The sequence below is a fragment of the Corythoichthys intestinalis genome, chromosome 11 (assembly GCF_030265065.1).
Source record: "Corythoichthys intestinalis isolate RoL2023-P3 chromosome 11, ASM3026506v1, whole genome shotgun sequence".
Taxonomy (NCBI): Eukaryota; Metazoa; Chordata; class Actinopteri; order Syngnathiformes; family Syngnathidae; genus Corythoichthys; species Corythoichthys intestinalis.
The window spans coordinates 14,710,844-14,732,649 of NC_080405.1; the positions used below are offsets into that span (position 1 = coordinate 14,710,844).

The 21,806-nt window shown below is 40.8% G+C and overlaps 1 protein-coding gene across 4 annotated transcripts in view; it reads left to right on the top strand.

Moving 5' to 3' along the window:
• Positions 1-21,806, top strand: part of elf1 (E74-like ETS transcription factor 1) — a 119,028-nt gene that overhangs the window by 25,772 nt on the left and 71,450 nt on the right. The window contains exon 1 of one of the 4 annotated variants that reach the window (XM_057849417.1): positions 12,972-13,809. The exons of 2 other annotated variants lie outside the window; for them this stretch is intronic. The gene's annotated coding sequence lies outside the window, so the exon portion shown is untranslated. Of the gene's footprint in view, positions 1-12,971; positions 13,810-14,135; positions 15,099-21,806 lie in introns of those variants that run through there. One more of the 4 variants, XM_057849416.1, reaches the window with a different exon arrangement.

The window sequence follows — 21,806 nt, forward strand, 5'->3', positions numbered from 1 at the left end:
TCTCTCCATTTGTTGACAACTTCTCTGACTATCGATTGATAACCATCCAGACTTTTAAAGATGGTTTTGTATCCTAACCCAGCTTTATACAAATTTAACAATCCTTGATCGTAGGTCTTCATACAGCTCTTTTGACTGAGCCATGATGCACATCAGACAATGCTTTTCTTACCAGGTGTGTGTTTTATAGTGGGCAGGGCAGCTTTAAACCACTCATTAGTGATTGAGTACACACCTGAAATTGTTTGGTAAAAAATTGGTTTCAATCGCTCATTAAGTCTCCTTAGGCAGAGGGTTCACCTACTGCATGCTATCATCATTAAAATATGAAAACCTATAAATGTTTGGGTTGTTTTAGTTAAAGCAGACACTGTTTTTTTCATCTGTGTGATTTTGACAAGGATCAGATCACATTTGATGGTGATTTTATGCAGAAATGTAAGAAATTCCAAAATGTTTAGATACTTTTTCATACCACTGTAATTTTGAAAATGCAACTGTATTATCTTACATTTCTTGCTATAAAAGTTTTAAAATCTATTTAAAAAAATAAATAAATAAATAAAATAAATGGCTTGATTGGCAAGACAAAAAAAGTACAAATTTTGTTCAATGAATAAAAAACAGGAAATTTGTTCTTTATTCGGTAATATGTATGTTGCTCAGTAAATGATTACTTTTCATTTAATTTCATTCTGTACACGATAAAGCAAGTGACATCCCTCAAACCATATAGCCAAAGAAAATTAACATATCAATTATCCTAATTAAATACACAATAAATTAAACGTGCATAACAAATGACATATTTTATTCATGCAGGGATGTCAAACTTCTGATTACTGGAATATACACTATCACATTCAGATTTTTTCATTTTCCTGAAGCAAGGGAATGAAAGGGTAATTTGTTACATTACTGTACATTTGCTATATTCACACATGGGCCCTCCGATGTGTAGTTTCATTTTTTTTAATGTTTAATTTAATTTTTTAAAATGAAAATAAAATGGCCTTAATAAGCCGATACTGACACATGGGTGTGTAATTACAGTTACAGTGAACCTGTTCATCGAGATTTCAGACTCACCGCAATTAGAAAAAAAAAATCATTACAGGGGAAAAAAAGGTTTGCAACCACCACACGTTTTGAACACATCTTATTTAAAGAAATATTTCACAGGTTTCCTTAGTGCTGATTTTGACTCTTTTACAACCAAGAATGAGAGAATATCAAAGGAAAAAGGTATTTAAACACTAAAATGTTCCAGTAAATTCTATTATTTTAAGAAAGGTCTACTAACCTAATATTAACATAATGCGAAATGGCATCGTTGGGCAAATTACCGGTAAATGTTTGTAATGTATTTCTTAACTAAGGATGTTCCGGGGCCTTTCGCACCATTTTTAAGAGGATCGGAATTGGGTGAAAAGGATTGTGTTGTTTAATTTTTAACTCCTGCTTCTTTTTTTGGTCAGCAGTGCAGCTGGAGTTTGCTAATTCCAGTTAATGATGAGTAACAGGTTTGTAGCTTTGATCTGACAAGTGAAGGCTCTGTGGCTACGTCTACACTATGACGGATAATGGCCTTAAACATTCAAATTATACTGTACAGCATGTCGGCTACACTAATGTACCTCTTGTCCGGATATTTCATTACACGGGCTAGAGAGCCAGCTAATTGATTAAACGCCGGATACCCAGTCTAGTGTAGCCGCCGGCGATCTGTATAAAAATAGGAGCCAAAGAAGTGATGCCATTGCCATTTGTATGTGTGACATTACGACATCGTAAACAACGAAGGCGAATGGTACAGACGCGGCTTTTCTGCTCCTCTATTTACAAATGAAAGAGCTTGAAAATATTACGCTTGAATATATCTGGAGAAGAAATTGAGCAACGCCGAAAAATTATAAGCTTCTGGTTCAGAGGTGACCCACGCGGACAATGTTGTCACACACAAGGCTGCTCCTTTATGCGAAGGTGTAGTCCATGCAAATGCAGGTGTCCATTGCAGGAGCGTGGCATTTATAAACGCACCTTAAACGCTGTGCGGACAGGTATAAAATATTGTCTGAATTACAAGGCAAAAAAATTATCCGTCCTAGTGTAGACATAGCCTGTAGCTCTACGATTAAAGGCACGAATGTGTCAGTCATCGTTAAGTCAAGCTTTGTTGTCTAGGGGCTGTTGTCGGCAGCGTGAGAGTCAAGGCGTGAGTGAATTTGAGTGGACTCACTTAAATGAATTACATAAAAGTTATGGAGTGTAATTAAAAGTATAGCGTTAAAGGTGATGCAATGAAAAAGGTAGGTGCGGCTACATTTTGTGCTGGTGCACCTTGGGAAAAAAGTTAGGTGCACCAGTGTGGATCCTTGGCAATAGGGAATGGGACATACTACGTCATTGTTTGGATACGCCTCCATGCTGATAATATACTTTACTTCCGGTCCGGCAGACTCAACGTGGATTGTAACGTGTGGTAGTGCTGAAGGAATTCCTACGGTGTATTCGAAAGAAAATATGGGTGTGTATTGTTGTGTTACCGGGTGCAACAGCGTCTCCCACCCACGACAAAAAAGGGCAAGGAAAACTGGACTCTCTTTTCACCGTTTTCCTGCATGGAGGACCAATGAATGGGACCAAATATCAGAGATCACGAAGGCACGACGGATGGCTTGGGTCGCGGCGGTTCGTTGGAAAAGCATTTCTTTTGATCATATTTCTGCTGGAATGAGAGTGTGTTCCCGTCATTTCTACTCTGGTAAATTGAACGATTTATCCACTGTTTTGGTTTCAATACACGTTTTTTTTTTTGTTTACCGCTGTGTAAATCTGCCTCGGTAGCAATGCTCACCTACATTTGTTGTGTTCCTTGCATATGAAATACAACACATCCCGATTGGTCACCATCTCTCTTCAAGCGCACCACATCGGAGCCTTATGAGAGGTTGGAAAGTCGAAGAGTGCACGCTGAAACTTTGTTTGCTGTGCTCTTACAAACATGAGCCCAAGTGTTGTTGTGAAAAGTCAATAAAATGTGAATACCAAAACATGACTTTAACAAGTTCTTGACAAACTGTAACTGCTTGTTGTTTACTTCAGCTCTTCATAATAAACAGGTGTAATGATTACAAAGTCAGGTGATTTTGTTATTCTATTTGGAATATGCATTGACAATGTTTGGACAGTGTTGTACACAAGAACTGGGACTGGTAAATTGCATTAGATTATTTCAAGTAATGCAACTTCTCCAATACAATATTTGAACTGATAGTTTAAAATCTTTAAATTAGTGCAACCAAGACCCACCCTCTGACGGGGGCAGCAAATATTATATAATATTATAATACTTTATAAATAATAAACTATATTAATTCAAGATTACAACAAAGGTGTCCTTTGTCAAAGCAGTTAAAAAAAAAAAAACAATTCACTGGCCTTGGGTAAATTGCCAGACAGAATCAATATGTACTTTAAAGTTCTTGCATTTCCATTTTAAATATTGCAAGTTCCCCAAGACAATATTTGAACTGACAGTTTAAAATTCTTACATTAGTGCAAAATGGCCCACACTCTGATAGGGGGCAGCAAATATTATAATATACAATATAATAAATTATAAAAAGCAATATACTATATAAATACAAGATTACAATAAAACGTCTTTTTTAAAGCGGTTTAAAAAAAGAAAACATTCGGTGGCCTTAGGTCAATAAAGGTGAATAAATATGTACATTACAGTGCTTGCATTTCTATTTTAGATATTTCAACTCCAACACAATATTTGAATTGACAGTTTTAAGTCAGTGATGACCCACGGCCTTAAAGGAGTCTCGTCGAGGCGCTGAGAGTGCAAAACCTGTTAGGGCAGAGAGAAAAAAATAACACAATCCAGTCTTTAGCTCATTGTTTTGAAATCAATGTGAAAGTAAATAAAATCACTCGAGTAAACATGCATTTAGTCATTTAGCTGTCGTTTAAACATGGATACAGTCAAGTGAGCTATGAGATGATAAATGCTGGATCAACAGTTGATAATGTAAAAAGCAATGGTTTAACAACAAGAGTGTGGGTTTGGTCTTAACATTGGTAGGGATGATATAACAGCATAACATGCATGTACACTTTTTGCTGGGGATAGGACATTAATAAAACCATTAATAAGACCGAACAGATTATTGAAGGGGGGTCAGGGCTACATTTCTCATGAATATGAACCTCATTAATAAGCTATTTTAATTTCAATATTCAAACACAAATTACACTAGCATGCACAGTAAATACAGACTTGTTACTATTACAGCGTGTTGTGCTTTAGGTTTTACTTTCGTGCACCAGGGAACAATGAGTTAAACGATGGCGATATGTTAACAACGTTTCGTGCACTGTGGTACAGAAATGTAAACAAGGCAAGACAGACACTGTGAGATAGTGACGGGATCTGTCGTTCACTTGAGTAAACGAATCCATTCCGGTTCGTTCAGTAAAAAGATTCGTTCAAACAAATCGTTCAACGAATCGTTCGCCCCCCTCATCTTCCTCCCCGCCCAAACGAATCGTTCGGTTACTGAACGGGAAGTGACGTTGCCGAACGAATCACCAAAGACTGCTTCGCAGTATAACTGAACGGGAAGTGACATTGCTTGGTCCCTCCCTCTCTTGCACACAGGCGCCTCATTGACCGCTCGTCGTAGTTTCAGAAATGAGTGACAGGCGGTGTCATTCTGCTTTCACAGACAGCCTCGTCTCCCTCCTGCTGCTGCAAAAGCGAGGGAGAACTTCCGCGTCGTCTGTCCTAGTTCTATGGGCTCAAAGTCATGGCTCGTGCTTGCATTTCGATTTAGGACACGGTTAAACATTTTCCTTTGGTGGGGGCGGGTGGGGGTTTGGGGTCGGGGGTGCACGGACTTTCTTTAGCATGTTCTTGATCACATATACAATGCTGCTGCTACCAGCCAACGCAGCATGCTTGCTGTCACGAAAATAAAAATAAATCGAAAGTTTAATTTCTAAATATGGAACGACCAACACATCATATTTACCTCTCGCTCTGTTGTATTTTTGTTTTTATGCTCATCACTATTATTTTTGGTCACTATTGTTAAAACTAAAGTGTAAATAGCTAGTTGTAAAATGTGCTGCTCTGAAATAAAAACAATATTACATTTTGATATTTGACAGTTTAATTGCTAATCAGTATTAAGATGATCGTATTGAATTTTTGCACTGGTATTAACAAATAAAATAATCCGGTCAGCTCCCCTGTCACCCCCTCATCTCAGATCGTCAAATGCTGACGAGAAATAATTGTTTGCTCTTTACGATGTTGCCTTTCTACTCTCATTAGTCTGTTAAGAAAAATGTAGACATATTGCGACATCTCCCGTGTCCGCGTGCGTTGTTTTGTTAGTAGCACATGATGGACGGATGGACATAATTTGTCAAATCAACCAACACCCGACACGCTCTGACACGAAAAATAAATAAATAAAACAGTCGGAAAAAATTGACATGTATATACAGTTTCATTGCAAATCAGTATTATGGTGATACTAAATATTTTTTCTGTGCGCATATGAGGTGAATATCGCTGCCATGCGGCCTCCATATCGTGACAGTTCTCTGTCCCCTTCACTGCCGTGAGTGCCGTCACGCGACCGCAGCTCACTTTTGCTCGTAGCTACCCGTGTTTTTTTTTTAAATTTATTTTTAGCTACCCTTGTTTTAACTACTGTAAATTTGATAGTATGTTGTCAGTCATCGGTAGTCCCGAGTCTGTTGAGAAAAGTAGTACACTAAACCATGCTCGCTAGATTTGTGTGGCGTTTTGTCTGTTTGAGCAGCATTTGATAGGCTCCACATTAAAAAATATGCGACAAAGTCATTTCCTTCCATTTTTTGACTCGTTCACCGCATTACTGGAAAGTCAAGTTAGCAGCAAGCTAGGTCAGGAACCGGAGGACCGAGACACTGAATGGGAAGTGACATAACTCAGTCTTGCCCCCTTGCGTGCACGCTGGCTGCTTATTGGCTACACTTGGAAGTGAGTGACAGACGCCCTGATTCTGTTTCCGCTCCCTCCCCTGCCCGCGATGAGGCTGGCGTCTGATTGGTCGTGTGTGATGTCAGAAGACGCTGCCGCTTGCTCAACGCCCTCCCACGCAGCGAACAAGCCCTAACTTCATAGAACGAATCAGTGCAGATGGTGATTAGTTCGGTCTCGTTCACCCAAACAATTCGTTCAAAAAGACCGAATCGTTCGCGACCGATACAACACTACTGTGAGAACCGCACAGCACGTAGCCTACCTGTGAGCAGACGAGCGTGCTGTCGTCTGTTGCTTTGAAAATCTGTAGGTCCTAAACCCATCCATTAGTGAACTGGACATGAACCTGAAGGGATTTGCAATTTTTCAACTGAACCAATGTGAAGGCACTCATACCGCAGACAAGGTATGCGATGATGTCGTTTGTTGTCAACGAGGGCAAGTCGTCCAAATTGTTGCTCCATGCCTTCTTTGGCAGCAAGTATGGGTCTACGTCGTTAATAAAAGTTATTTTTTTTTAAAGTACCGGTTTTGAGCCTCTACTGACAGCGTTTCCCTGTAAATGCCACGACGACTTTGCTTTTTTAACATGATTCCTGCATAAAAACTATCCCAAGACAAAGTAAACAGCAAGACTGGTTACAATCCGCGTTGAGTCTGCCGGACTGGAAGTAAAGTATATTATCAGCATGGAGGCGTATCCAAACAATGACGTAGTACGTCCCATTCCCTATATACCGGCATGACAATCTCTCACCTTTCGGCGAAATTCGCCGTTTTGAAGTCAAAAAGGGTGACCTACGTGAATTGCGTAGATCCGAGGAGAAATTCTTTTTTTTGGGGGGGAGGGGCGGGAGATTTTATTTAATTAATTATTATTATTATCATTATGTGATTTACTTAGTACGTAAACTGAGCAATTCAGAAATCGGACCTTTAAAAAAGTGACTTTTGGACAGTCAGCAAATCCTTCTCGATGCTTCGCTGACGGGAACCAATCATCGGCCCAAACTGCGTTCCATTATTCCAATCGCGCGCACTCTTTACGTGTACATGGAGTGCTTGGAGAGCCTTTGGTTGCATTACAAAGCTGCGAAAACAAAAAGCAGGCCTTATCCACACCGGGGCAGACCAGAGCGCAGCATACACACTTGCCTGTATTTGCCAGCAGATTTAATTTGGTGAGTAATGGTTTCAATCGTTTTCATATTTTGCGATATAATAAAGTTACTGCCATTCGTTGTGGCTTGCGTTGAACACTGCCAGAGCTAGCCAAATCTCCCGTGAAAAAATAGCTCCCGTTAAATTGGCGTCAAGCTTGTGTATTTAGCGGTAATATAAATGAAGAAACGCACTGTTGAGTCAAATTAAGCGACATGCTCTCAGATGGAGGGGGGTGCCTCGCATCGCTCCCGTCGTCTGCCTGAGACGCGTTATTTTCGGCTTGGACTTGAGCTGACGGCCGGTGTCGGCACAGCACCGGCCCGACGAGTGGTGGGAATGATTCTAGCGTTTCAGAAATACAGTGATCCCTCGTTTTTCGCGGTTAATGAGGACCAGAACCCGCCGCAATAAGTGAAAACCGCGAAGTAGTGGCCCCCCCTCAATTTTTTTGTGCGTGTTCAATGTATTTATTCAGATTTTACAATGTGAAAAAAGATACATATATAAGACGTATTTTCTCTTTTTTTCCCCCCAAAGTATCTTTTATAAATGGTTTTTAAACACTTCAAAATGTAAGAATTATGACAAGTTTTAAACATGTTACTGCCTCACCAAATTATTTTTAAACAAGAATAAAGTAGTAAGAAAATGCTTGGCTTTATTAAATGCTTCATAGTGAGTCTAGTCAAACCCTCTGAGGCTGCTCACTTTGTTAAACGATGATTGACACATGTGCAAACTTTTTCTATGATTGAATTTTTTAAAAATTGAGTTTATTTATTTATTTGTTTGTTTGTTTATTTTGAAGCAACTTATTTTTTGATTGAATAATAATAAAGACACAAATGTCCTCGCCAAAATGTGGCCCAAACGCAAAGCAACATTACTTCAATGGAAAAAGTTGTTTCAATCAAGAAAAATAGTTTTCAAATGCTTTTTTTTTGTCTCAAGTTTATTTTTGTAATCAAAAACAAATCTTTTTATTGAAGTGACTTTTTTGGTATTAGAAATATATATTTTGGTTGAAGCAACTTTGTTTTGGATTGAAGCAACTTTTTTTTTTTTGGATTGAATAATAAAGACACAAATCCACCTCCATAGTTATTGAGAGAGAAAGAAATTAAGAAAGCTTTAAAAATAAAAGCCTGGGAGTCTGATTTTTTTTTTGTGTAAGATTTATATTTCATTATATAGATATGCCTTGTAAGGAAAGGAGATTGAGGGATAAAAAAAGAGTTGAATGAAGCTGCTAAAGGCAGTGGATACTTCATCAGCTGGGTGAATAGCACACTTGGTAAGAATAAGTTTGCAAGGATAGTCGGGTATAAAATACAATTATAAACACAATTATAATGTTATTTTTCTATAAGATTTTATGCCATTGCTTTATTAATTATTAGGTGCTAGAGTTGTTAAGTATGGATAATAATGAAATAATAGTTTTGAGAAAACTGTTGTTGGTGGCTCAGTGACCATCTGATGTGGTTTGTTCTCAGATGAACAAGTTGAGGAAGGAAGTTTTGATGCAGAGGTTGAAGGAAGAAAAGAGACAGACTGACTGAGTCACAGCCAGAAAGTGTTGATGACAGTGTTGATTTCTATTCACTGTTTCCCCCTCCCAATTAATGTATGTTACAGTTGCAGCCAATTATTATCTAACACTGGTTAAAATTGAAGTTATGTTGTTTTAAGGTGTATTAAGTACTTGTTCATGTGCCCCTTTTAATCTACGAGCACCCGCCCCTCCACCGGTCTCTGCACGGCCCTGCTGAAACACAGTGTGGGTCGAAAGAGCTCAATATTTTGTTGGGTTGTACAGCGTACCGGAACATATTTCCTCCACACCCTTCTCACCTTTTTAACCCCTGACCCATTTTCATGCCTGAATATATATCGCAATATTAATTTTTATCATTTATTCAGACCTAATTTATAATTTTTTTTACATTTAAAGGGCTAGAAAGTAACAAAACAATCCAGAAATACAATAGTATTGCCAAAAGATACAAAAATATACGTTTTATACTCTGCAACACTACTGGAAAAAGCGGAAGAGGAAGTACTGTAAAAAATACAGTACCGTAACATGTTTGGAACTTTTGTTCAAATAAAAAAACAAAAACAAACAAAAAACTTTTTCAGTATCAGATTGGGACTCGGTATCGGCAAATTCTCAGAATCAGGTGCAAAAATATGCCATCAGGAGATCCCTATTCTTTACAGTGTTGCCTGTTCAAATGAATGAGTAAGGAAAGACCATGATATTTGGCCCATAGATTTCAGTTAATACTTGAGAAAAAAGTGGTACAAAAGAGAGCATGTATCGAGGTTTTGGCACATACCACAGGCCACCACTTCCTGTTTGCTCACGTCTCATCAGTGTATTTTCACCCGTCACAACTCCATCTTAGTCATCAAGGCTGGGACAAAGGACTGTGAGACGGACATAGAGGAATACTCCCAAAAATCTAATACATGGCTCAATTTATGAAACACAACTAAATTCTGAAATTTATATTATTGTTCTCATTAAGTTGAAACAAACTCTGTTTTTGGTTTATTTTTTATATTCCTATGACCTTTCATCATTTAACATTGTAAAGTATAGATTTGTCCTTATTTGGGATGTTTGGATTACTTTTCTTTTTTTGCTAAATCCTATTCACATCATATTGAAACACTTTAAAATTGTCACTATATGCATTTGTGTTAAAAATGATGCAACACCCACGGCAGTATAGTGTTGTAGTATTACGTTTAGTTTCTGTTTTATTCATAATCACATCTGATGGCAGACAGGCTTGGTGCCTGTACGTTGGGGTTTACCCCCGTAGACGAGAGGGTAGCCTCCCTCCGCCTTCGGGTGGGGGGACGGGTTCTGACTGTTGTTTGCGCTTATGCACCGAACAGCAGCTCAGAATACCCACCCTTTTTGGAGTCCTTGGAGGGTGTGCTGGAAAGCGCCCCCTCTGGGGACTCCCTCGTTCTACTGGGGGACTTCAACGCTCACGTGGGCAATGACAGTGAGACCTGGAGGGGCGTGATTGGGAGGAACGGCCCCCCCGATCAGAACCCGAGTGGTGTTCTGTTATTGGACTTCTGTGCTCGTCACGGTTTGTCCATAGCGAACACCATGTTCAAACATAGGGGTGTCCACATGTGCACTTGGCACCAGGACACCCTAGGCCGCAGTTCAATGATCGACTTTGTAATCGTGTCATCGGACTTGCGGCCACATGTTTTGGACACTCGGGTGAAGAGAGGGGCGGAGCTGTCAACTGATCACCACCTGGTGGTGTGTTGGCTCCGATGGTGGGGGAAGTTGCTGGCCAGACCTGGCAGGCCCAAACGTATTGTGAGGGTCTGCTGGGAACGTCTGGCAGAATCCCCAGTCAGAAAGAGTTTCAACACCCACCTCCGGCAGAACTTCTCCCTTGTCCCGGGGGAGGTGAGGGACATTGAGTCCGAGTGGGCCATGTTCCGCACCTCCATTCTTGAGGCGGCCGATCGGAGCTGTGGCCGTAAGGTGGTTGGTGCCTGTCGTGGCGGCAATCCCCGAACCCGCTGGTGGACACCAGCGGTAAGGGATTCCGTCAAGCTGAAGAAGGAGGCCTATCAGGCCTTTTTGGCCTGTGGGACTCCGGAGGCAGCTGACAGGTACCGGCTGGCCAAGCGGACTGCGGCTTCGGCGGTCGCCGAGGCAAAAACTCGGACATGGGAGGAGTTCGGCGAGGCCATGGAAAACGACTTCCGGACAGCTTCGAGGAAATTCTGGTCCACCATCCGGCGTCTGAGGAGAGGAAAGCAGTGCACCATTAACACTGTGTATAGTGAAGATGGTGTACTGCTGACCTCGACTCGGGACGTCGTGAGTAGGTGGGGAGAATACTTCGAAGCCCTCCTCAATTCCACCGACACGCCTTCCTTTGAGGGAGCAGAGTCTGGGGACTCTGAGGTGGGCTCTTCAATCTCTGGGGTTGAAGTCACTGAGGCGGTTGGTAAGCTCCTCGGTGGCAAGGCCCCAGGGGTAGATGAGATCCGCCCGGAGTTCCTAAAGGCTCTGGATGTTGTTGGGCTGTCATGGCTGACACGCCTCTACAACATTGCGTGGACATCGGGGACAGTGCCTCTGGATTGGCAGACCGGGGTGGTGGTCCCCCTTTTTAAAAAGGGGGACCGGAGGGTGTGTTCCAATTATAGAGGGATCACACTCCTCAGCCTCCCCGGTAAAGTCTATTCAGGGGTGCTGGAGAGGAGGGTCCGTCGGGAAGTCGAATCTCGGATTCAGGAGGAGCAGTGTGGTTTTCGTCCCGGCCGTGGAACAGTGGACCAGCTCTACACCCTCGGCAGGGTCCTCGAGGGTGCATGGGAGTTCGCCCAACCAGTCCACATGTGTTTTGTGGATTTGGAGAAGGCGTTCGACTGTGTGCCTAGGGAAGTCCTGTGGAGGGTGCTCCGGGAGTACGGGGTACCGAGCCCCCTGGTAAGGGCTGTTCGGTCCCTGTACCACCGGTGTCAGAGTCTGGTCCGCATTGCCGGCAGTAAGTCGAATTCGTTCCCAGTGAGGATTGGACTCCGCCAAGGCTGCCCTTTGTCACCGATTCTGTTCATAATTTTTATGGACGGAATTTCTAGGCGCAGCCGAAGCGTTGAGGGTGTCCGGTTTGGTGGCCTCAGCATTGCATCTCTGCTTTTTGCAGATGATGTGGTGCTGTTGGCTTCATCAAGCCGTGACCTCCAACTCTCACTGGGGCGGTTCGCGGCCGAGTGTGAAGCGGTTGGGATGAAGATCAGCACCTCCAAATCCAAGACCATGGTCCTCAGCCGGAAAAGGGTGGAGTGCCCTCTCCGGGTCGGGGATGAGATCCTGCCCCAAGTTGAGGAGTTCAAGTATCTTGGGGTCTTGTTCACGAGTGAGGGTAGGAGGGAGTGGGCGATTGACAGGCGGATCGGTGCAGCGTCTGCAGTGATGCGGACTCTGCACCGGTCCGTTGTGGTGAAGAAGGAGCTGAGCCAAAAGGCGAAGCTCTCGATTTACCGGTCGATCTACGTTCCTACCCTCACCTATGGTCACGAGCTGTGGGTCGTGACCGAAAGAACAAGATCCCGGATACAAGCGGCCGAAATGAGTTTCCTCCGCAGGGTGTCCGGGCTCTCCCTTAGAGATAGGGTGAGAAGCTCGGTCATCCGGGAGGGGCTTGGTGTCGAGCCGCTACTCCTCCGCGTTGAGAGGAGCCAGTTGAGGTGGCTCGGGCATTTGGTTCGGATGCCTCCTGGACGCCTCCCTGGAGAGGTGTTCCGGGCATGTCCCACCGGCAGGAGGCCCCGGGGTCGACCCAGGACACGCTGGAGAGACTATGTCGCTCGGCTGGCCTGGGAACGCCTTGGAATCCCGCCGGAGAAGCTGGCTGAAGTGGCTGGGGAGAGGGAAGTCTGGGCTTCCCTGCTAAAGCTGCTGCCCCCGCGACCCGACCCCGGACTAAGCGGAAGATAATGGATGGATGGATGGATGGGCAGACATCTGTCATCTTTTCAAAATAGCAAAATAGTTACTACATGATGCAACATATTTGCAGCTTTAGGTTGTCAATGTCAGCAACATAGCTTGTTGCAATTTTGGAACTTTGGCGCTTACCCTTTAATGCCTGACCCCAGAAATAATGAACAGAAAATTCAGTTTTTTAAATTTGAAAGCTTTTTGTGGTCCTTAAATGTAATACTTTTTAAAAAAAAATTTTTTTTTAATTAATTTGTATATGGCGGAAAACACTCTGGTGACTTGAAGTTCCGCTCTGATACCCCCAATTTGGCCAACTTTCAAAATTGTCCGATATGCATGTGTGATACATCATTGGAAAGCTTAAAATCTCTATTTTCTGGGGGAAGAAAAAATTGAACAGCTAATTCTAAATTTTAGTGAGTGTCCTTCCTAAGAACAAAAACCAAATAAGCGAAATTTTGTGGCCCTTTCTCAGCAGTCTAAAAATGGAATTGTGGCAGACTGTACTATCAGCCAATATTGTATTGTTGTCCAAAGAAGCAATATCGTATAATCATGAAATTGGTGATTTATTACCAGGTTTAATCATATTACTGCTGAAAGTAAGTAATAGCAACACATATAAATGCCTTTCATGTCCGTGTATAAGCTGTGTAGCCCTGTTTGGTGAAATAGTACACTTTCCTTGCAATTGCATTAACAATGATACTGTAATAGTCATTCAAAATCTTACAAAGATACTTAATATGAGCACACACAAACAAAGAGACAAGTTAAAATCAACACCAACAAAATATTACTGATTCCTCAAGAAAGGCAATAACTCAATGTCCCACAATGCAGTTTGGCGCTTGCATTGTATTGTGGGATGTAGTGGCCATTATCCACCCATGAACAATTTTTTAAATATTGCATAGAAATACAGTGAGTCGGCGTTTTAACATAAGCAAGAGAAGGGAATTCATAGACCATGGAGCCTCACTACACCATCACCCAACCAAGGCAGACACTCGAGGATTCAGACCTGTCTTGGGATGGCTAGTTAGCTGTCGCTAGTTGATGTGATGGCACTGCTGCTTCATGCTCGACTTTGATGGTATGTATTTTAAACACACTGATAAAAACTAAGAACTAAGACCTCATTTTAATAATGGAACAGATGAATTGCTTTCTCTTTCATTTCAATGCAGAACATCACTTGGCCTTGCAAAGATTTCGGGTTGCAAAGCTGTTCATAGCCAAATAAACTTGAGGTTCAGTAGTGTATGACTCGATTCTCTGAAATAATTATTTTAATCCTAAACATCTTTTACGCATAAAAATATATCACAATCACGCAAGATTAAAAAAAAATCTATTTTTATATATTTATATGTAAAATTATTCTCTTAATCATTTAAGGTCTGTCTTCATAACTATGATTAATTACTTAGTTTTGGAATGTATTTTTTGTTCAATGCACAGACCTGTTACACTCCTTGACCTTTGTGACACTGCAGAGTGACAGTGAATCTCAATTGAGCCCGAGATGATGTCACTCTCTGTCTTGTGATGGAACGTGATCACTTCATCTTCAAGTGGGTGGGGGCTGAGGAAGACTTAATGGCTTCTTTCTTTGTGCCTCCTACAGGCAGTAGTTGCTTTATGGTTGTCGTTTTTTTGTTGTGCACTCCCCCGCATGTCCGTTATTAAACTGCCCTTATGACAAGGCTAATAGGCTCACATTTCACTGTCAAGCCTTCATTTTAGGCCTTCTCTTTTTTCCTCTGGTCAAAGTCTACTGTGGGTGCGTACCTGTGTTTACCTTCACCTCCTCCGCTGCAGGAGAAACCCGTCTATCGTCTTTCTCGCGGCCCAGCCCATTAGCTGTGTTGCTCCCATCCCCCCGTTTGCCTCCCTACCTCCATCCAATCCCAGAGAATGCACCTGAGCAGATTTGCCTTCAGGGCCCCGCACCTAAGAGCGAGCTGATTGGCCAGGTACTAGCCGCCTGCCCGTGGGCCGCTCTCTACCAATGGCGTCGAAGCTGCGTGACTCATAGGGAGAGGACGGCTCGCTTCACGACACTTCTCCTTTTTTTATTTTTCTACCTCCAACTCATTCGTGGTGACTTCTTCATGTTTTTTTTTTTTTTTTCGATTACCCGCCCTCCCTTTCTCGACTCATCTTTCTGTTTTTTTGCCCTGAGAAAGAAGGTGTAGAACGGGCCTTTGGTTGGCTGGTGCACACCTTTGGTTGTTGCTTCAAAGGCTCTCTTTGGATTATTCCCCTCCCTACCTTGTTTCGCCCTTTTGTTTTTGACTTTTTCATTGGTTGCATCGATGTCAACGCTTGTTTTGACGCCTTCCACGATGGATCTTGTCACCTGCATCCTGTTTATTTGAGGTTAGTGGTAGTTTTTCCTCCTTTAACGGACCTGAATGCATTAAGGATTGGCGTGATTGTGACGATATCAAGGAAAAGTGACATTGAGGGGTTTCCTGAAGATATCGATACGAATAATTTTGGTGGGCGGATTTTACACTTCAAACATTTAAACCAAATGTTTATTACAATTTAAGCTCCTTGGTCTGGCAATGGCTTATTGCCTTATATGGTGTGTTGAAATAAGGGCGGGAGCTGACAGTTTGGCAAGGCCCTCCAAACCGACCAAGCCCGCGTTTTTATTTTTTAAAATTTTTTAAATTATTATCATAGTGAAGTAGCACATAATGTACCGTGTTTCACTTTTGATTAAATTTGTGTGTACCTAGTTTGCTGCCGTTTAATTATGTGGTTTTTGCTCTCCGCTTTCTCTTTTGCAAAAAGTCGGTCATGCGTGGATTCCCAATCAAAAGATCACCACAGCAGAATGTTGTTCATCTTGTAGCATTGCAAAAACAAGGGAGGAGTGGCGAGGGAAATAGTTCTTGATTTCACTTCACTAGAGGTTCAACCGCAGTGTTTTGTTCCTCTTGTGCACAACATGTTACCTCCCCGAAGCTTTTAGAGCTTTACGTGGAAGCTCTTGAGATCCACGGTTGCACGATACAACTTCCTGTTTCAGAAGAAACAGACTCTTGGTTGACATTTTACATGAGATCTGAATTTTCAAACAAGCACAAATTGGCAAAAACACACCCACACTGTAGGATGCGCTCACTCCTTTGGCACTCGGGGTAGATTTTGTTGCCTGACGTCGTTTGGCACATGAAACACACTAAGTAGAATTCTCCTTTTTAGTGTATGACTCTCAGGTTTGGATGAACAGTATGCCTGACTTTGCATGTTGACTCAGTCTCACTATGTGACTTCTCCCTTACGTCACTGATTTGAATTGGAAATGAGGACCAGCTCACTCCACTCACTCTTGTTTCAAGGGGCTGAAACCAAGTGATAGTGGGTTGGGGGCCGCAGCAGTGGACACTTGGTGCTTCATTTCAATACAAAATGAAACATTTTTGTAGCCTGTCAATACATGATTAGGCACTACATGACAGAAGCTTTGGCAGCTCAGACAGGAGGAGGAGTGGAGTACCAACATGCTCTGACACTGTATGTACATGCTGAAGTTTACAAGAATGCTGGTTATGATTATGTTATTCCAAAAGGGATTTTATTACATCTACTAAAGAGGTTAAGATTCAATATTTGATAGTCGTTAGGGTTAATTTTGGGACCAATATGAGGCACTCATTACATTAGATAGGATGATAAAAATAAAAAATATAAAATTGTTCTTTAATTAAATATATATTTACTCATAGTCTATGATTTACTCTAGATTTTTTTTTGACAAATATCTTTACGAAAGGTTCAAATTTTGTAAATTAAAAAAATCAAAATGACATTGAAATATAATTAAAAAACAGCAAATACAAATCAAATAATGTAGAATAAAATATATTTTTTGTCACAAAAACCAATAAAGCACAATTTTTCCCAAAAAATTAATGAATTAATGTAAAAATGAATTATTTGTGCCCCATTTTTCATGTTACAATTCTGCAAAAAAAATCTTAGTTGGAGCATTATTTATACTGGAAGAACACTATGTATTTGCATGCTATTTCCATGTCACTTTCTCCATTTCACAGGACTTAAGATTAACATCAAGACATCATTTTTCTCTAACAAGCTTACATTATTCATTTTTTTGCCCTGCAAAATGAAACTAGCATTCATTTTCAAGAACATCACTCTGTTTTTTAGCGCGATTTATACTTAACCGTATTTTTGTAAACCACTAATTTCCCTAAACCCCCACCCCTTGTTTGGACCGATGGACTACATGTCTTTTGGTCTAAATATCCCATAATAAGCTTGTCTGCAAAGTCTGGGAACGTAGGGAATTTCACTATTTTATTTATCCTTTTCCTAATAATGGAGCTCGTTATCAACATTACAAGTGAATAAAATTGTTTTGTTTTAAAAGTATGTGTTTTTACCATGTACAATATGGAAACCTGCGGGTCAAAAAATGATGGTATTTTCCCACGGAAAGCCAATATAACGTAAAAATTCTAGATACCCCTGGTGTTACATTTATGACGTTCTAAGGGTGGACTGGAAATGCTTGCTCTGTGTTACACAACTGTTTGGAAACTTGCTGCTTTGTGGAAATGTGCCATTCTGTTCAGAACGCCTCTCTTGTGAAGCAGCAATCATACCACTGCACACCCACATCAACAAAGACACAGCAGCACCCCAAACTTTTGTTCGGTTGTTAGTTTAACAATTAATAAAAGACTCGCTGCACGTTCAAAACCCTCTCTTATCAAGTCAAAGAAAAGCCCACGTATGTATAAACAGCTTTCCACTTTGTAGAACCTAATGCTTGTGTTGCATCATTTTCTCAAGACTCTCTTTCAAAGCCATAGAGTAGATATAAGATATGCATAAAGAGTTGACTATATCCAACATGTAAGTAGCGACAAATTACCGGTTGCACTTGCGGTCCACAAAACAAGCAGACGAGTTGCTCTGAAAACTGTTGTTGCTCAAGAGTGGTAAGCAGTTTGTTCTCAAGCTATTCAAGTTGATCAATATTGTATAAAAACAAAAGATGCAGGAGCTAAAGTTCAATGGATTTCTAAGGGAAAAGCTCTGTTGTCATGATATTGAGTTTGTCACGCTTTTTAATTTTTTTTTCAAAGGTAATATAGGTGTAACAAAAATTGTAAATCTCAGTCAGGTGGGAAGCCTGAAATCAATATTGAGTATATTTTTTGGTAGACTTTTTAAATGTCCAGTAGCTATCTTAAAAAAAGTGTTGTTGGTTAATGGTGTAACTAATTCCCTGTTGCTGTTGCTTTCTTGGAAGCAGTGTTGTTTTTGGCAGCCCTTTAAATTTTTGTTTTAGTCCTAGTCTTTTGGACGAAAATACCGGAATTTTCGGATGACAAGCCGCTACTTTTTTCCGTCATTTTGAATCCTGCGGCTTATCGTCCAGTGTGGCTTATTTGTTGATTTATTTGGGTTAATAGGTAACACTTTCTTTGACAGCGGCGTAATAAGACTGCCATAAGACCGTCATAATTATGATATGACATTATCATGGGCATTAATGAATGCTTATTACAGAGATCATTAAATGTCACCTGGCAAATTGTGTCACTAACTCCATTAATGCTCATCTTGGATCTTTTACATCCATTCAAAAGGGAGATGATTTGCCTGATGACACAAAATTACATGTCATAAGCATTCTTTAATGCAATGGCAGTGTCATATAATGATTGGTGGTCTTATGACAGTCTGATGGCGTCACTGTCAAATAAAGTGTTAGCTAATTCCATAACTAGCAATTAATGAAACAACTAAGAACAGTAACTGAAGAAGTAATTAGCACAGAACATGAATTTTGATTTGTTATTTACAACTGTAGGGCTGCAATGAATGCTAGGAGGCATGTTGGGTGACAACAGTGTTGACAGCAGGTGGCAGCAGAGGTTGACTGTCTCCCCTAAGAGAACAGTTATGGGCAAATGAGGGTTCTTGAAGCAATGAAGCTTTGCAGCCAATTGGTTCAAAGCCTGATAGTGGTTCATTTGGTCTTATGAAAGTCTTATAATGCTGCTGTCAAATAAAGTGTTACCGGTTGATATCGTTTGGTGTAAATGTCCCATAATACAGTGAGGACAGCTGTGGCTTCAAGTCCAGTGCAGCTTATCTATGAACAAATGTAATTTTCATGTCAAATTTGGTGGGTGGCGGCTTACAGTCAGGTGTGCCTTATAGTGTGAAAATTACGGTACATACTAGCCTTAGTTATATTTTACTCATTTCAAAGTTTTCGTCTTTGTATAGTTGTAGTCGACGAAATATCATATAAATTTGGTCTAGTTTTAGTCGAAACTCACTCAAAATGTTTTCGTCTGTGAAATTCAAAAGTTTTAGTCCATGAATAAATAAATAAAATAAATTGTAGCATATACAAGGACATCACCAACTTTGTAAAGATAATACACACTCATTATTTTCAACTAAACCTACATAGAAGCCCCAAACTGTATGTAAAAAAAAAAAGTTGTCTGAGCATTTAACATCCTCTAGACTTACCGACCGGAAAAGCAAAGTGGTTCTGTTTAAGACTGGCCAGTGTTTTAAGAGGACGCTTGCCATTCTGAAGCGAATGCTAACTCAAATGCTACGCTAACGCTAGGATTACATTTCGTGTCTGTTGATCACTCAGCACAGACCTTTAAAGGCTAATGCAACATTGCATATTTTCTGTTGCCAAGATAAGAAAACAAATCGTACCGTGTTTCCAAACAAACAAGAAGGAGCGTAGCCTAGCTTGAGACACATCCTAAACCCCGGTGAGGAGGGAGAATGGCAGCTTATCTCATACGAGTGAAACTACCTTAACACTGCTACGATGCAAGCTGACGTAATCCATGTACAATATGAAAATGTCACGCATTGTGAACATACTGTATGACGGAAACGATGTTGCATTTTCATCTGGTTGTGGTATCGTCAGACAAAAACTGGCATTCGTCTCGTTATGTTGTAGTCCCCCAAACCACGTTTTTGGCTCGTCATTGTCACGAAAAAATTGTCTGTTGACGAAATAGTTTCGTTATCGTCATTGTCGACGAAAACAACACTGCTTGGAAAATAAAAAACATGTTTCATGTTACCTGCATCTGCTCTGAAGCCTACTGCCATGGTTTCACCGAGCAAGGCACTTGTTGCGCATACAGTTTTGTGTCTGTCAATAGGAGATGCAGTGATGCGTTCAAGGCCACATGTGGGACCTGCTTCTTTCAAGCCCACCCTTGGCAAATATTTCTTTAAAAATCAATTGAGCAACCTTCTCTTAATTTTGCAACTGTCTCATACTCGGAGCATGCCGGGACTAGCAGCCTCACTGGTGAGGTTTCTCTATCTATTTACACTCATTCCCAAATGTTCTGAAGAACACCATTTTCTTCACTTCAGATTTTTTTTTTCCCACCAAAGATTTGAAAAGTATGTAATTCAATTCTAGACTAGATAAAACAACTCTCTAATCCTGAAAAACAAAGTAGTTATCAGCATTCTTTCCTTGTTCTGAGGAAAGTAAGAACTTTGTTTGTAGTTTGTCAGAAAACAGGCCGGAAGTATAGCTCATGACACCCTCATGACCTAAACAAAAAAAAAAAAAAACAGTGAGTGAGTGAGTGGGGGAAAAAAGATTCTATATAGAAAAGTCAAGTCACACCCTCTGATAACACACATTCATGCACACACTTGTAGTTAGTTATGCAATGTACCATGATGGTCAGGGCTAAAGATTGTGCGATCATAAAGTCATCTCAACATGGCTTGTCCGCCCACAGGCGTCGTAACATCACTTCAAGAGAATGTTGATGAATAAATAGCTTTAATTGTTAGCCGCTAACATGAAAATATTTTCTTTTACTGCGGCTAATTAAAAAGGTGTGTCCAATTAATAACAAGTAAAAACGTTTAATTCTGCAAATCAGTCGATACTTTTTTTGGTATGTGCATCACTTCATAAGGTACACCATAAAATGAGATCCAATGCAAGAGTGGGGGTGCAAATAATACATTTCATAACATAACACTGTCACTGTAATTCTATTTACAATGATTTGGACCATCAATGATTGCAACCAACCAGTGATTGCATATAGTATTGTTCTAGCACATATCCTGACCCGAAGTGACAATATTAGTTCTAAATATTGGTAATGGCTTCACAGCTAGTACAAACACCTTACCACCTAATAGACGTATGCTACTCTCTACAGTAAACACCTCCAGCCATTTCTGTGTAGACTCATGATAATTTAGGTTATGTGTTTTTTATGCATTCCAAACTTGTAGTAGTGTTTAAAGATCTTGGATCTTAGTAAAAGAGCAATGTTTAGTAAATATCTGTGTGTACAGTGCAGGTAGGTTTACTCTGTCAGATAAAAGCCAAAGATAGAGGCTCACAAAAAAGTCCAATGTGTGCGGTTCTGCTTGTCATTTGTAATTTTGAAGTCCTTTCAAATCCTTTGTCAACACGGTTCTGTTCAAACACACACTGAGTGTAAAGCTGTCTGATCTCCACCCTCTTTGAGGTAACGTCACCAAACAGACTTTAAAGAACATATGACACGAGAAAAAAAGTCTTAAATGGCATTATTATATGAATTAGAATCATATTTTGAGACGATTCGACTATATACAACAATTTAGCAAAGCACAGATGACGAGAAATTAGTCTTTTAATCTGCCGGTTAGCCACGCCTACCATTATAGGGCTTTAGCGTCCCCAACAGGTGGATGACGTCAGCGGTAGACTGGGCTCATCGGTTTTACTATTCAGCCCATTGAGGGGGAATTATTCAGAACGAGGAAAACGCGACGAAGAGAGCGGCAAAATGTCATTGTTTCAGTCTCTCTACTCCAATATTTTTACAGGATATTCTTTTTATCCGAGTATTTTCCCCAATAGCTATATAAATGGCTTGAGAAGGACCAGTCAGCCCGTTGAGGGGGAACTATTCACAACGAGGAAAACGCGACGAAGAGAGCGGCAAAATGTCATTGTTTCTGTCTCTTTACTTCAATATTTTTACAAGATATTCTTTTTATCCAAGTATTTTCCCCAATTGC